The following is a 14276-nucleotide window of genomic DNA, read 5'->3' on the forward strand; positions in this document are numbered from 1 at the left end:
ACCATTTTTTAAATTTTGCACATTTCTGAAGTAATTGTTTCCAGCAGCTCCTTTAGATTCCCCCAGAACAAATTTTTTTTTGTGTCATCTGCAAATAATACTAATTTTAATATATCAGATGCCTTACAAATAGCATTAATGTAAATAATAAATAGTTTTGGACCCAGTACAGAACCTTGTGGAACACCACAAGCAATGTCCAAGCATGATGAGGAATGGACACCCAGCTTCACAAATTGTTTCCTGTCACTTAAATAATTTTTCACCCAGTGCAGTACAACCCCCCTTGATCCCGTACCGTTCCAGTTTATTGATTAATATGTCATGTTTCTGATCTATAGCATTTGTAATCTCATCAATTGATTCAAATAATGCCAGAGATGTTGATCTTTTTTGATCTGAATCCATATTGACTGTCAGAGAGTAATTTATATTTATCTAAAAATTTGTGTAATCGTTTATTAAACAGGTTTTCTAGGATTTTGGAGAATTGTGGTAGTAAAGAAACAGGCCTGTAATTTGTGAAGTGGTGTCAATCCCCAGTTTTATACAGTGGCACAACTTTAGCTATTTTCATTTTGTTTGAAACTTTTCCAGTCTGAAATGATAAGTTGCAAATATATGTTAGAGGTCCTACAATTCCTTCTATGACCTTCTTGATGATTTTCATTAGTGATGGGTCGGTCGCGAACGAAATGGCTCTTAGAGCCGGATCTTTGACGTGAACAACGTGAGCCAGCTACTTATCGCGAGCCGTGGGTTTGTGTTTTTTTCTTTGTCTCACCCTCTCTCTCACACTTTTTTCCGCTTCACTCCGCATGCGAGCCTTGTGCTTTACGCTGGGAAGAGGGGGGAGGGGCGGTAGTTAAACTCAGTGGTATCGCACATCACTACTACTGATTTTCTTTCCGATCCGATACCAAGTAATATTCAGGGTGGTATCGACGATACTGATCCGATATCGATACAAAAACTTATTTTATTTAGTGTATCTCAAATTATAGCGTCATAATGATTACAGGACATCAGATTACTTGTTCTTATCACTTAATAGTGCAGAGTTCATCATACAGAAATGAAAAAAACTGAAGTTGTGCCTATTTGAACACCTTGCCTGCCTGCATCACTAAAGGACTCCATGAGAGACGTCTGTCTCGCCCTAGCAGCACCTGTCCCTCTCCTCCTCTTCAGTTCGCCTCAACATACGCTCGTCATATTCTGTGATACGATTTACTCTGGGGTGTTTGACAAGGTTAGTGATGTTGCCACAACCATACATGCCAACCCTCCTGATTTTTCCGGGAGAATCCCAAATTTCAGTGCCCCTCCCCAAAATCTTTCCAGACCCACCATTCTCCCGAATTTCTCCCAATTTTCAATTATTTATTTTTCCTCCATTGCTGTGAGGAACATTGAGTTAGGGTTCCTATCGATCAGGCATTCACTACAGTCTACTGATGGCAGTGACTCAGGAATTTGTTCTGCCAGATTTGGTCCAATATTTACAAAATAATGATTAAATCTATTGACCACATCAGCAGTGTTTTCCATAACATTGCCATTGTCAATAAATTATTGAGGATAACTTTGTTATATTTTTAATGATACTGTTTAAAACATCCCATATTCCCTTCATATTATGTTTATTGTTGATCAATGTTTTACTATAATACTCCTTTCTACATACACGTATAATATTGGTCAACTTATTTTTGTATTTTTTATATTTATTTTCAGCATCTTTCGTTCTTTGTTTTAGGAATTCCCTATAGAGTGTATTTTTCTTTTTACTAGATTTTGTAAACCCTTAGTGATCCATGGTCTATCTGAATATTTGTGCTTTCTGTTCTATTTTATTGATGACAGTGTTTATCGTACAATTCCATGAATATTCTTAAAAAATATGCCATATGCAATATCAATATCAGCTTCTTTGTACACATTGTCCCAGTCCTGATTTAATAGATCGTTCTTAAATGCATTCATAGTTTCTTCTGTCCTTACACGTCTGTATCTCAGTTGTTCTTCATGCTGATTTTTCTTATAATTAGTGTCATAAACTGCAAAAACTGGTAGGTGATCACTGATGTCATTAATTAATAATCCCCTCACAATATTGTTTTCGATATTGTTAGTGAAAATATTGTCGAGTAAGGTGGCACAATGTGGTGTAATTCTGCTAGGCCTGGTTATTTTAGGATGTAAACTCAAGCTGCACATAGTGTTTAGAAATTCGTCGGTCATTTTATGCTTTTTCGAATTCAACAGGTCAATATTAAAATCACCACAGATAAACGTAACTTTTTTATTTGTTTTAGAGAATATTTCTTCTATGAAGTCATTAAATACTTGAATACTAGAGCCAGGTGATCTATATATACAGCTAATTATTACATTTTTCTCTTTTTCCTTATAAATTTCAATTGTTATACATTCTAATAAATTACCAATTGCAGTTGTCATACTTTCCACCACCTTGTAATTTAGGTTTTCATCCACATACACAGCTACTACCCCTCCACTTTTGTTCCTTCTATTTACAAAATTCACATCATATCCCTCCAGTCCAAAAAAAAAAAAATGGCAATAATTCCAAATGGATTTGTCAACTCATTTAGATATTCCTTTTATATTGTTGAAGTTGGCATACAGACTTCTGCTATTAAAATGGATTATTGATAATTTGTTTTCCGTGTTGATGGTGTGTTTAAACTGTTCATCAGTGAAGTAGCAGCAGTTATTGCTGATGTTGTAGAAGAAATTATTTTCCGGGTTTATGTCCTTTTCTGAGTCTAGAACATTATGGTCTGTGTATCGAAATGTTCTCAGTTCCAGATTATCATAAATAGAATTCCAATGAGTTATATTGATATTGTTGCCGGATGCAGATGAAGTTCTTTTAGACTGAGCCGTGTGTTGTGTGTCACGTCACATGTTTATTCATACCTCCAGTTTAAGTTGAACCTCAGTGTAAGCTGAACCCCCATGTTTTAAAAAAGATAAAGATGTTGTGCTTGATAAAACTGAAGAGACACCAAATGAATTGAATGATTTCTTTGTGCATGTTGGCTTATTTTAGTAAAAGAAATTCCAGATCCAAGAAATAATAATGAGATAAAAACACTTATTACTCATAATGTGTCCTCCATGTTTATTGGTGCTGTGAGTCATAGAGAAATACTTGACATTGTGAAAACACTTCAAAATAAAAAGTTCACTGGTTGTTCTAGCATTGACATGATATTAGTTAAAATATTATAGAATATATAGTCAAATCTTTCACATACATTTGTAATCTGTTCTTGCGAACTCGTGTGTTTCCTTCCAAAAGGAAAATGGCAAACGTTATTCCCATCCATAAAAGAAGAGAGAGAGATGCCAGTTTACCAATTATAGACCAACATCACTGCTCCCACAGTTCTCAGAAATGTTAGAAAAATTAAATATAATCTCCTGAATGATAATCTTTACAGCTTTAGAGCGAAAAGGTCCACTTCAATAGCAGGGATGGAACTTGTAGAAGGCATATCTACTGCAACAGCTGAAAATGTTTCCACACAGATTACACATGTGCATTCTTAGTCACTGCCTGAGGTTGAAGATTCATCTGAGTTGGTTGGTTTCACCTGGAGTGGGCGTGGCTAATGCCTATAAAATGGCTGCTAACCTAACAGCATGTCTTTCATTGCTGCAGGTGCGCTGAACATGAAGGTTTTTCTTTCAGGGCAAAGGTGTTCTTTTGTACTCCGAGAGCCTTAACTAGTGATGGCCAAATGAAGCTTACTGAAGCTTTTATTGAAAAACTGTTCATTACTCGAAGCTTTTCAAAACAGTTCTCTCTGGTGGCCAAAAATATGAAGAGCAGCTTGAATCCATAAAATAAAACCAACTGCTTCATTATGATTGCCCACTCTACTGAGTGGAATTCTGTCTGATATTGGGCCACCGTTGTGTTGTGTTGCGTTGAACGTGTATTCTTTGGTGGTTAAAAAAAATGTGGTTTATTTGTTTAATAAATAATTTTGACCAGTAAACTTTCCTTGTTTAAACATGCACCATTGTGTGGTCTTTCTTTGCTTGTGACTTCTTGATGTTGGTAAATACAATAATTGAAAAATGCCACATTACATATAACATACATTTGATAATGTACAACACATTATGGAGTATTCTTCTGCTCTGAGATCCTGTCTCCATGCACTTATGCAATTAACCGCTAGATGGGTATATTTATAAATAATATTATATTAGGGAAATTTTCCCAGACATATTTTTGACCTGGGGGTAGAATTGATTGTGAAATGGAAAGGGAAAATGCTTATGAACTTGCAAATTAAAAACATTATGCATTTAAAGTAGCCCTTTTTCATTTTTATTTAAGAAGAGAATTTATTCTAGTGCGCGATGGCCGAACCTGTTCCTTTTTGTGGAGATAATTTCTCTTGCATTAAGGAAAATCCCTTCACATGGCACAGAAGAGGCTGGAGTGCAGAGAAACTGGTAGAGATGCAGTTATACATTCTACCTGGGCCCCACAAACTATCAGATAAAGAGAATAAAAAAAATTCAATTGCTGCACATTTGGCAGACTAACATTTTCAGATTAATTAAACAATAAAATATATTTTTTTACAACATTACATGTAAAGAGTCAAGTGGAAGTTTTTCTAAAGTTATTTAATGATATTTATATTATGGAAGCAGATTTGACCTTTTTCCGGTTTTCAGATATAATAAACATGCACAAAACAAAAGCAAACGGCCAGAACACAGAGCTGGAAAACCCACCCGATTGACGAATATCAACTCAAAATTCTCCCTGTATACAGTTGCAATCAAAGCTGTGACTGGCGATTCAACCTTTACAACAACAAATTCAAGGTCAGTCACATTTTGCAGGTATTTTCGAGACTCTGCTGTAAGAATGATCTTGTAGTACATTGCAACTCCAGAGCCATTTACCTTTGCCATGTCTGTATGGTTTGTTTAAGAGACGTGTCTGTTGCGTGTGGCCATGTTGTATTGTTCCACCTGGAAGTGGGGAGAAACCGATGATCCAGACAAGTGTTTCTGTTATACATAAAACATCAGCAAGGCTGAGATCATGGTGGCATCTCATGTCCTCCATGTGAGTTGGGAGACCTTGTGCATTGTGGTGGATAATTGTCAACGTGGGGACTGTGGGAAATACTGATTTTAAGAATTGCAACAGTGGTCTTACATTCTCAAATGATGCATGTCTCATATTTTTGAGTGCATCTGTGATGGCAGGATCAGCATAGATTTTCTTTTCATCAAAGTCTGTGATGTACAGTCCTTTAAGTGAGGTTGTGCGGCTGAGTGCAACATAGGCCATTCCAGGTTCAAAAACACGCTTCAAGCATACTACTGCTGACTCCATTGTCATGCTTTGTACTTTGTGAGCTGTACATGCAAAGGCCAACTTCATTGGAAATTGCCTGCCAACAGCTCCTTTTTTACTTGTGCATTCTTCACATTTCTCAATATATACCAGGTTGTCTGAGGATCCTTGTATTTTTTTGGTGAAATTTTTGTCCAGAATTTTGATTGTTCAGCGTAAGTTTCACAGTTTTTGGTCCATCCTGTGTGGCTGTCACAATGTTCGTGATTGTTCCAAATGTCCCATTAACAAGCCCATCTTCAACATCCAAATTTCTAATAATCATAACACGCACTCCAGGTGCAGCTTGTATGTTATCAGGTAAATCTCTTTTGTTGCCTTTCATCATTTCTGCCAGGAGGACCATCTCACCTGTTCGTGGGTCTTTTCTGTAGTCTTCTGCCTGAATACTTATGATATCAGAATGAAGAGCAGTTACAGTTGCCGAATTGTGTTTGTCGACCTCTTTGTTTGTAGCATAAATGTGTAATACATTTGATGGACAGTCTTTTATGTCATGGATAGCCTGTGTGAGCAAGGCTTTGTCATCGGCGTCAAGAGGATCTGTTTTTTGCTTCACTCTTATCCTGTTCAGAACTTCAGCAAAAGAATGATCATCTTTCTGTCGCATGATTTCTGTCAGGTTGACCATGTGGAAATAGTATTTCCAGAGATCAAGGACATTGTCCTCGTACACACAGAGTGGTTTGGCTTTTTCAAGGGGTGGCAGCTGGTAAAAGTCTCCTACTGCAAGGATAGACATCCCACCAAAAGGTTTCTTGTTTCCTTTGATTTGCTGAAGTCTCCAGTGGATGTAGGCAAAAAGCTCTTTAGAAACCATAGATATCTCATCAATGATCAGAATCTCTGCATTTGAAAGTGAAGCTCTCACTTCATCCAGTGCATCCCCCAGTCCCTGATAAGGCGGTTTAAAGATTCTGGCAGCTTTAGCAGAGAGTGCAGTGTTTTCCCAGATATGTTAAAGGCTGCAGTGCCAGTAAATGCAGTCAGCAGTACTGCAGGGTAGGATATGTCTGCTTGGTCACGGAATCTGGGGAGTTGGTGCAAAATCTTCGTTGCCTCCTCATATATGCACTTAATAACATGTGATTTTCCACAGCCAGCTCCTCCAGAGACAAAATAAAAGAACTGCTCAGGACAGTGACCCCACACAAGTTTGAAACATCACTCACGCACTGTGTAGAATATAGAGGCTTGGGTTTCATTCAGACTTTGATACATCTTTCTGACAAAGTCTGAGCTCAGCTTTGATGCTATGATTGCTGGCATGGTTCCACTGCTGCCACCACTGACTTGGTAGTCAGGAACAATGTCCAGTTCATTTTCATCAGTGTCATCTGTGCATTGTCGTTGGGCAACACACTCTAAACTATCTACTTCAACCTCAGGTGCAAAGGTGTTCCAAGCATTGATAAGTGGGCCTTGTTGTTCAATCTGTTCCAGTGCCCTTTCCATTGTTTTGCCATGGCTTTCATAACGCTTTTTGTTAAAGGTAACAATTGGCCGTACTGCAAAACCATGTTTTCGTCCACTTTTGTAGAACTGCTCGGATGTGGGGTATTTTGTGTTTTTTAAGGTCATCATTTGATTGATGTGGAAAATAAAGTTTTAGTAGTCTGCTATAAAACTTTTCTGGTTTCTTTTCTGAGAACCGAGGATATCTGACTATTGCAGTTTTCCCCATTCTTTTTTTTTTTTTTTTTTTTAATATAACCCATGTTATTCCAGAGGGATGGCATTTTTTGGACTCTGTTTGACAGCTGTAGAGAATCCTGTACTCTGAAGCAAATTCAGCCAAACACATTCTTTCAAACTCCAGTGTTCTGGGTCTGTTTGCATATTTTTCTGGCAAGCCGGACATCCACACATTTTCAGCATCTGGTGACATACTCTGCAACCTGCTCATCGGGAGACTCATTTTCAGGGCATCATCATCATCAGTCTGTATGAAAACCACACTGCGTGAACACTTTTTTTTTTTTTAGTGACAGGCTGCATGTCCTTGCCACTGATTCTTGGGCACTGACTTATCTGTGTTTAGCATATGCCTGCATTATCTGTTTCATTTCATCGCTTTCATTGACACTGGACTTTTTTTACCTCCTGGATGACTCCATTAAGAAATTGTGTCATCTCAAATTCAGGTTTAGAGACACAAGACATCATGTACTTACGGCAGCTGTAGTCATCAATGACATATTGGATGTTCATGTTCTCATTCCAGGCCCTCAGCAGATCTGCATTGTACGCATTCACCCAGCAGTCATTAGGGTCACGCTTTAACAGGATGACATGGCCATTGCTTAAATTGAAGACACAATTCAAGTATTGCTCATAAGTTAATTTGCATTTGTGAAGCGGCTCAGACAAGTCTTCAAATGAGGAATTCGGGTCACAGAGCAAATCTCTCAATGGCTGGAGTTTTTTCTTTGGCCTCTTTCTGGGTTTTTTTTGGGCAAGAGCCATTTGTCTATTTTTATTTTTTGCTTTTTGTTTTTCGTTTGTGCCTTTCTTCTTACTTGTGCTATGCTGCTTATCATTGTGGTCATCGTCATCATCTGGGCTTGGGAAAGCGATCATTGTCTGGTCTATGGGTAGTTTGGGGAACCCAAACCTACATGACACATTACCTGTTTTACAGGATCTGGAGTGATTTCTGCTGTGGACTTGAACACAATTTTGTGAAGTTCAGGATCGGCATTTTGGTCAGGCATCTTACATGTTATGTACTTGTCAATAAATTTGTACACGAGGTCTTCAAGGTTCTTCCAAATTTAGGTGCATCTTTGACCCAAACCAGTAAATGGATATGAGGGCTACCTCTGGCCTGAAACTCCACTCGATAAAAGTAATCTTCTACTTCACTGATGGGCTGTGCCGGGGACAGGCTCAGTGTTGTCATTAGTGCATCGACCTTTTTTTTTTTTTTTTTCTCTTCAAACAATTGCATCAGTCACAGGGTTGCTTCGGAGAATTTCACACTTTGTGTTCCAGTCGTGAAAAATCTTATGTGAAGTTGTGAAAAATCCACCTTGTTGAGTTTTTATGACCTCAACAACCTCAGGCCATCTCATTTCAGCAGCTGAAAATGTCAGGAAAAAAGTTGGCTTTCCTAACTGTCTGACCATAGCATGGAGATCTTTCAGTGCCTTCTCCCAATAGGCTGGAGTAACTTTCAGAGGTTTCATGAAGCGTGTTGCATCTAGGGCTGCACAATTTTTTTTTTTTTTTTTGGCTTAGAATTGAGATCACGATTCTCTCACGATTTTCTTTTCCAGTATAAATATTTATTGCACTTATTAACTGCACATCAACTTCGTAACAGTTGAGACTGAACATAAAAACAATAAATAAACATTAAAACAACAAATGTCTCACGTTTTGTTGTTGCCGCAAAATGTTGTACTGCTTGAAATTCCGTCTCCACCGTTGCTCGACACTGCATGTATAGAGCAGGTAGTGCAACAATAGAAAAATAGTTGCGGGACGGCACTGTGTAGCGTTTGTCTAGGGTGTTGATCATTTTCCTAAATCCCTCGTTTTGCACAGTGTTGATGGGAGCCATATCTTTGGTCAGGTGATAAGTGATAGCCTCCGTAATTTCTTTGAGTTCGACGTGTATAGGGAAGCGCTGTATAAGGTTCCGGCTATTGGTGTTTGGGTGGTTGACCGGAACAGATTTTCTCCTGTCACTTTCTCGTCATCCCTGACGTGCTCTCCGTTGTTTTTTCCCTGCTAATTTTAGCATCACACGGCACAGCTTCTGTATCACGTGGTATAAGGCTCCGCCCTTGTCATTTGTTGAGCAGGAAGAGTGAGCGCTTGTTTTCATGCAGAGTACGTCCCGGATCAAAAATGTGGTACAGTCGTCGTCGTCTTTTTTTTTTTTTTTTTTTTTTTTTTTAATCGTTGTCATTTGGAAATCGCACATAAGTATGAATCGAGATAGCAATTTTCTAACAATTAATCGTGCAGCCCTAGTTGCATCTTTGTTATTTATCAGTCTCTCCACTTCGTCTTTATTTTGAAGCATTCTGTTACAAATTTTACGTCCATCCTTGGTGATTGCCTTACCGGTGGTTGCATACAGGTGTCTAGAACAAGACCAGGTTGAAGTTCATCCTTTTCTTTCTCCATATCTTGTAAGGGCTCTCCATTTGACTGTTCAGGCTTCATTAGTTGGTTTACATAATGACAGCAGTCCAGCTGTTGTATCCTCAGTGGTTCTTCTTTCTGGTACATTTTGCTGGTCGAAGTTTCTGGGCAGTGCATCTTGAATATCTGAATCAGCAGTGTCATGTTCCGTCTCGATTATCTGATTATTTGTGGGATCAGCAAAAGTAGCTTCATCATCAATAGAAACATCTTTGTATTCTGAATGCATCTCTTTTAGCTTTGATAATCCTGCTAACACGTTCTTCATGTTCACAGTGTAGAAGTGTTTTGGTAATGCAATGATTTTGGCAAATGGGAGAATTTTAGCAATCAGTTGTCGTTCTAGTACATTTAATTGACTCAGTTTAATTGGAACGGGTGCTAAATTGTTTGCCACTGCGATGGACGACATTTTTCCTTGTTGTAGGTCACAGTTGTAGCAAATCCACTCTTTCATTCTTTGTTTGGAAAGGTACAATTTGCTGAACATTCACTATCACAAACATGGACAAATTTTCCTGTCAAGCAAGTGTCAACAATGTGACTATTTTTAACATATTTTGATCTTTTGCAGTGTTTAACTTGATTAGGAAACGGAGTTCTGTAGCACACTGTACAGACATGGGTGGGTCCTAATTGAATTCTTTCACAGAAAGCTAATGTGGCTGCTTGCATCACACTGTTCACTAGAAGCTGGGGCTGTGCTTCAGACTGTGGACCTTGCTGGAATTGTGTTATGAGCTGTCTGTATTTCTTTATTCTCTGTGCACAATGCAGCTCTTTTTGAATGGCGAAAGATGCAGTGGTGGCCATTTTGTGTCTCTGGTACTGGGCACAGCGCTGTATATGGTGTAGTCTGAATCGTGGGTCATTGTGATACTTGGCATAAATTGTTTTTGTTTGTTTCTGAAGTTCGGATCAGATGCATACTTATGTATGCTCTCTTCCTTTCTCTGACACCATCCTCTCTGTATTTCTGGCCCATGTATTTTTTCTGTCTGCTTTGAAAGTCAGGATCTGTGGTATATCTTCTGATAATGTAGTCTCCCCTTTTTTTTTTTTTTTTTTTTTTTTTTTTTTTGTTGTTGTTGAAAATGAGGGTAATTTTGGTATCTCTTCACATTGTGGGCATTTATCTTCTCTTGAATATGACAATTTGCATAATAATTTTTGGCTGATAACAGTTTTTGTTTATGGTGATGATAGTTTTCAGCATATTGAGTTTTCACAGTCTGTAATTTTTTTTCATTTGAAATTCATGACAGCAGGTATATCGTTCCTTTTCTTGTTTATCATCTTTGCCACTTCTTCAGATGAAGATTTTTCTTTAGCTTTTACATGCTGCTTTTGAGTTTGACGAATAGCTTTCCCACGTCGTCGTTTATTTAATTTGCACACATCTCTTGCTTTTTTGGGGGTTTTATCCAGAGGCGGCACCAGACATTTGAAACACCCAGGGCTTAGCCCTAAAGGATAGTGTGCATGTGGGATTTTTTTTTTTTTTTTTTTTTTTTTTTTTTTGGGGGGGGGTTAGAAATGACTGAAAGATTAATAGGCTCTGTTTTGAGTTTTGTTCAAAAAAGAATGACTTCATATAGGAAAAACAATATATCACATATGCAGGACACCTTAAGCTAGTTTTTTAATTAAGCAGCAAGGCAGAACAAGGTCAGGGCTGTATCAAGACACGGGGACTAAACCCCAACTCAACCAGACCAAGAACTGATCTGGAATTAAAACAGGACTACAACAGTTCAAAATCAGGACTACTGAGGACTTAACCAAGACAGAACCAGAATCAGAACTAGATGATAGTAGCACTAAAAATCATCATAGACCTGCACTACATTTATTTTTTAATTCTACTGTAACCCAACCAGTGCAGGGGCCTCCCTACACCCCAGACTCTGCGTTGTGTAAGTTTGTGTTGGATTGGGGTGCACAGTAGAAAGACCAGTCGGACACAGGCGTTCAATTTGTGGCTCGGACCGTGCCGTTTATTCAGATGTTGGGGCAAACACCACTCCAACTCTGCTGCTGGCCCTTTGCAAATCACAGTAAACACTGCGTGATTATCAACATAGTAAAAGCCAACAATATATGTATAAAAAACCACATTAAGCAAAAATAATCATGTTTTTACAAAATTCCACGGTCTCAGGAATGAGTATGACACAAAACTAACATAGCAGGATTACCAGCAAACTGCAGCTGAAAAGCTAATGCGTCATCTTGCATTACTTTGCCCGAATGGGTGCTCTACTAACTAGCGGTAAGCCCGAAATTGCGGCATATATTACCAAATGAAACATGCACACAAACTGCTCATACTCTCATCAGACAATATATGAACCTCCTCAATAAACAAAATATATGCTCGGCTTAAATGACAAACCGCTATTTTACACAGTGGAACACTTATTTTTAAACAAAACCAATGCAGTTCGCCACTGACAGTGCTTACCTTTGCAAATCACAGTAAACACTGAACCAAGATGGCGCCCGCACGAACGAGAAATCTGAACTACGGTGTCCTGCAGAGGACAAATGGTCAAAATTGCTAAAATTTACAACATATATGCAGCACAACAGCGACACCTTGTGACTTATTCCAGTCACTGCCTTACACTACCAAAGTACACTATTTAGATTCAGAAAAGTTTATATAATTATTTAGCCTTGTTGTGCAAACAAGCCTGCATAACTTAATAAATGTAGAATTTGAAAAATAACAAACCTAAAAAGAAACACTAGGTACGAGATACATGAGTACCTATTATACAGTGATACTTTTGGTAAACAACCATTTGACTAACATGTGTCTCACCTGCTCATGTTCCATCTCTGTTCTGTCCCCATTCTCCTCTCTCTCTCTCTCTGTGCGGACAATCATCAAATATACAGTTGAAACCAGATATTTACACACTGTTCAGATAAAAACACTTTAATTGTAACATAAAATCAGACTAAATGTTTATTTTTTTTAGATTGATAAATATAAAAACATTAACTTTAAGACTAAAGGGAGAAACTATCTGTATTTCTTAATTGTAAATGGCACCAAATTGTATATAAAATTGAGCCACACTTATGGAGCTCCACAATTCTTTTCCAGGTGCTTTGGTTGACATTGTGGAGATCCAGAAATTCTTTTATTGCTGCCATATAACCTGCATCATTATAATTGCATTAATAACATTCTTTACAGCATTATTCCATTTAATAGTATTTCTCACAGTATTGATATTGCATTAAAGTTGTTTATTGAAGATGTCCATTTGAGGATCCTTCCATTATGTTAACTTTTATTACAAGTACGGTCAGAAGTATTTTATACACATTGCATATCTGTGCTTATTTTGAGTTGATGTTCGGTTCATTAAGGGTCTTAAGCTTCACTGGTGTGACTGTCCAGGTGATACATGCTGAGGGAAACTAGAACATAGAATGGAAATTTGAATCAAAGCACCCCAAAAGATTTCTTACTTTTTTTGACAATATTTGCCGTTTGTGTGACACACTAATTAAAAAAAAAAAAAAAGCATACAGTACTGTACTTGTTTGAGACGTAACATTTTAACAACAAAAGTATAGAACCCCCCCTCCCAAAATGGTTTGTTCCAGCTCTCCCCTGCTCTGGCTCTAGCGCTCTTGCTGCCAGAGCCATGGTGGCTGAGACACAGCGGAGCGGAGGTGTAAGTGCCTGGCTTAAAACAGGACATATTAGCTGCATTTAACCTTCAGTTACTCTTTATATAGTTGGGTAGGAGTCAGACCATATTTCTTTTTAGCTGAAAAACATTACACCCAGGTAACCTGCAGTGTTGAAAGCGTGTTTTCCGACAATGTTTGCTACCCTACAATCCGTCCTGCTCTGTAGTAAATTCAGCGACATTTCACCGTCCTGTTGCTCCCATTGAAATGTATACAGCCTATTTAAAAATCTAAAACTTTAAATTTTCCGTAGCCTAAAGTTATTACCATTGTACTGTTTTAAATGGATACTAACTAGCTAACTGACTGGATGCCCATTAACCTTATAACTCCTGGTGTGTGTGTGTGTGTGCGCGCGTGTGTGTGTGTGTGTGTGTGTGTGTGTGTGTGTGTACAGAGAGACAGCCAGGTTCATAATGGATATGAGGAAGTTTTTTTTTTTTTCTTTTCAAAAAGACACATTCAGGTAAAAGTGTAAAATCAAATGATCCGTTAACCAAGAATGTTGGATCAGTGTTTCAATGTTTATCTTTTATTAGATGTTCATGTGGTTTGGTTATTTGCCTTTTGGTTGAAAGTAGGCCTACACTGAGAGGACTTTTTTTTATTAGTGATCTTAATAGTATTTTTTCATATTAATTTGTATTCAATTAGATGAAAATTAATCTATTTGTGTATGATTGTCAGTCCAAAGAGGGAGAGAGGAAAGAGGGAACGTGAGGAGAAAGGGCAAGGTCAGGAAGAATCAGGCAAGAAAACAGACAGGGAACAGTGACAGGCACAACAAACTGTTAAACTGACAAAGAGGAAAAAAACTAATTTTCTGGAAGTTGTGTTCTCCCTATATTAAAGCTGCTATACAGAATCTGCAAAACAAACTGGGTTGAAACATTTTGACCCTCTTTAACAACATTCCAACATAACATTATAACTGAGTGGGGAGATTAAAATTAATGATATATTTTTATGTGGTTCAGCCACAACT

Source organism: Mchenga conophoros, linkage group LG20 (assembly GCF_057382185.1).
Source record: "Mchenga conophoros isolate Kocher_MC1m ecotype Shallow Benthic linkage group LG20, M_conophoros_male_GT1.1, whole genome shotgun sequence".
Classification (NCBI taxonomy): Eukaryota; Metazoa; Chordata; class Actinopteri; order Cichliformes; family Cichlidae; genus Mchenga; species Mchenga conophoros.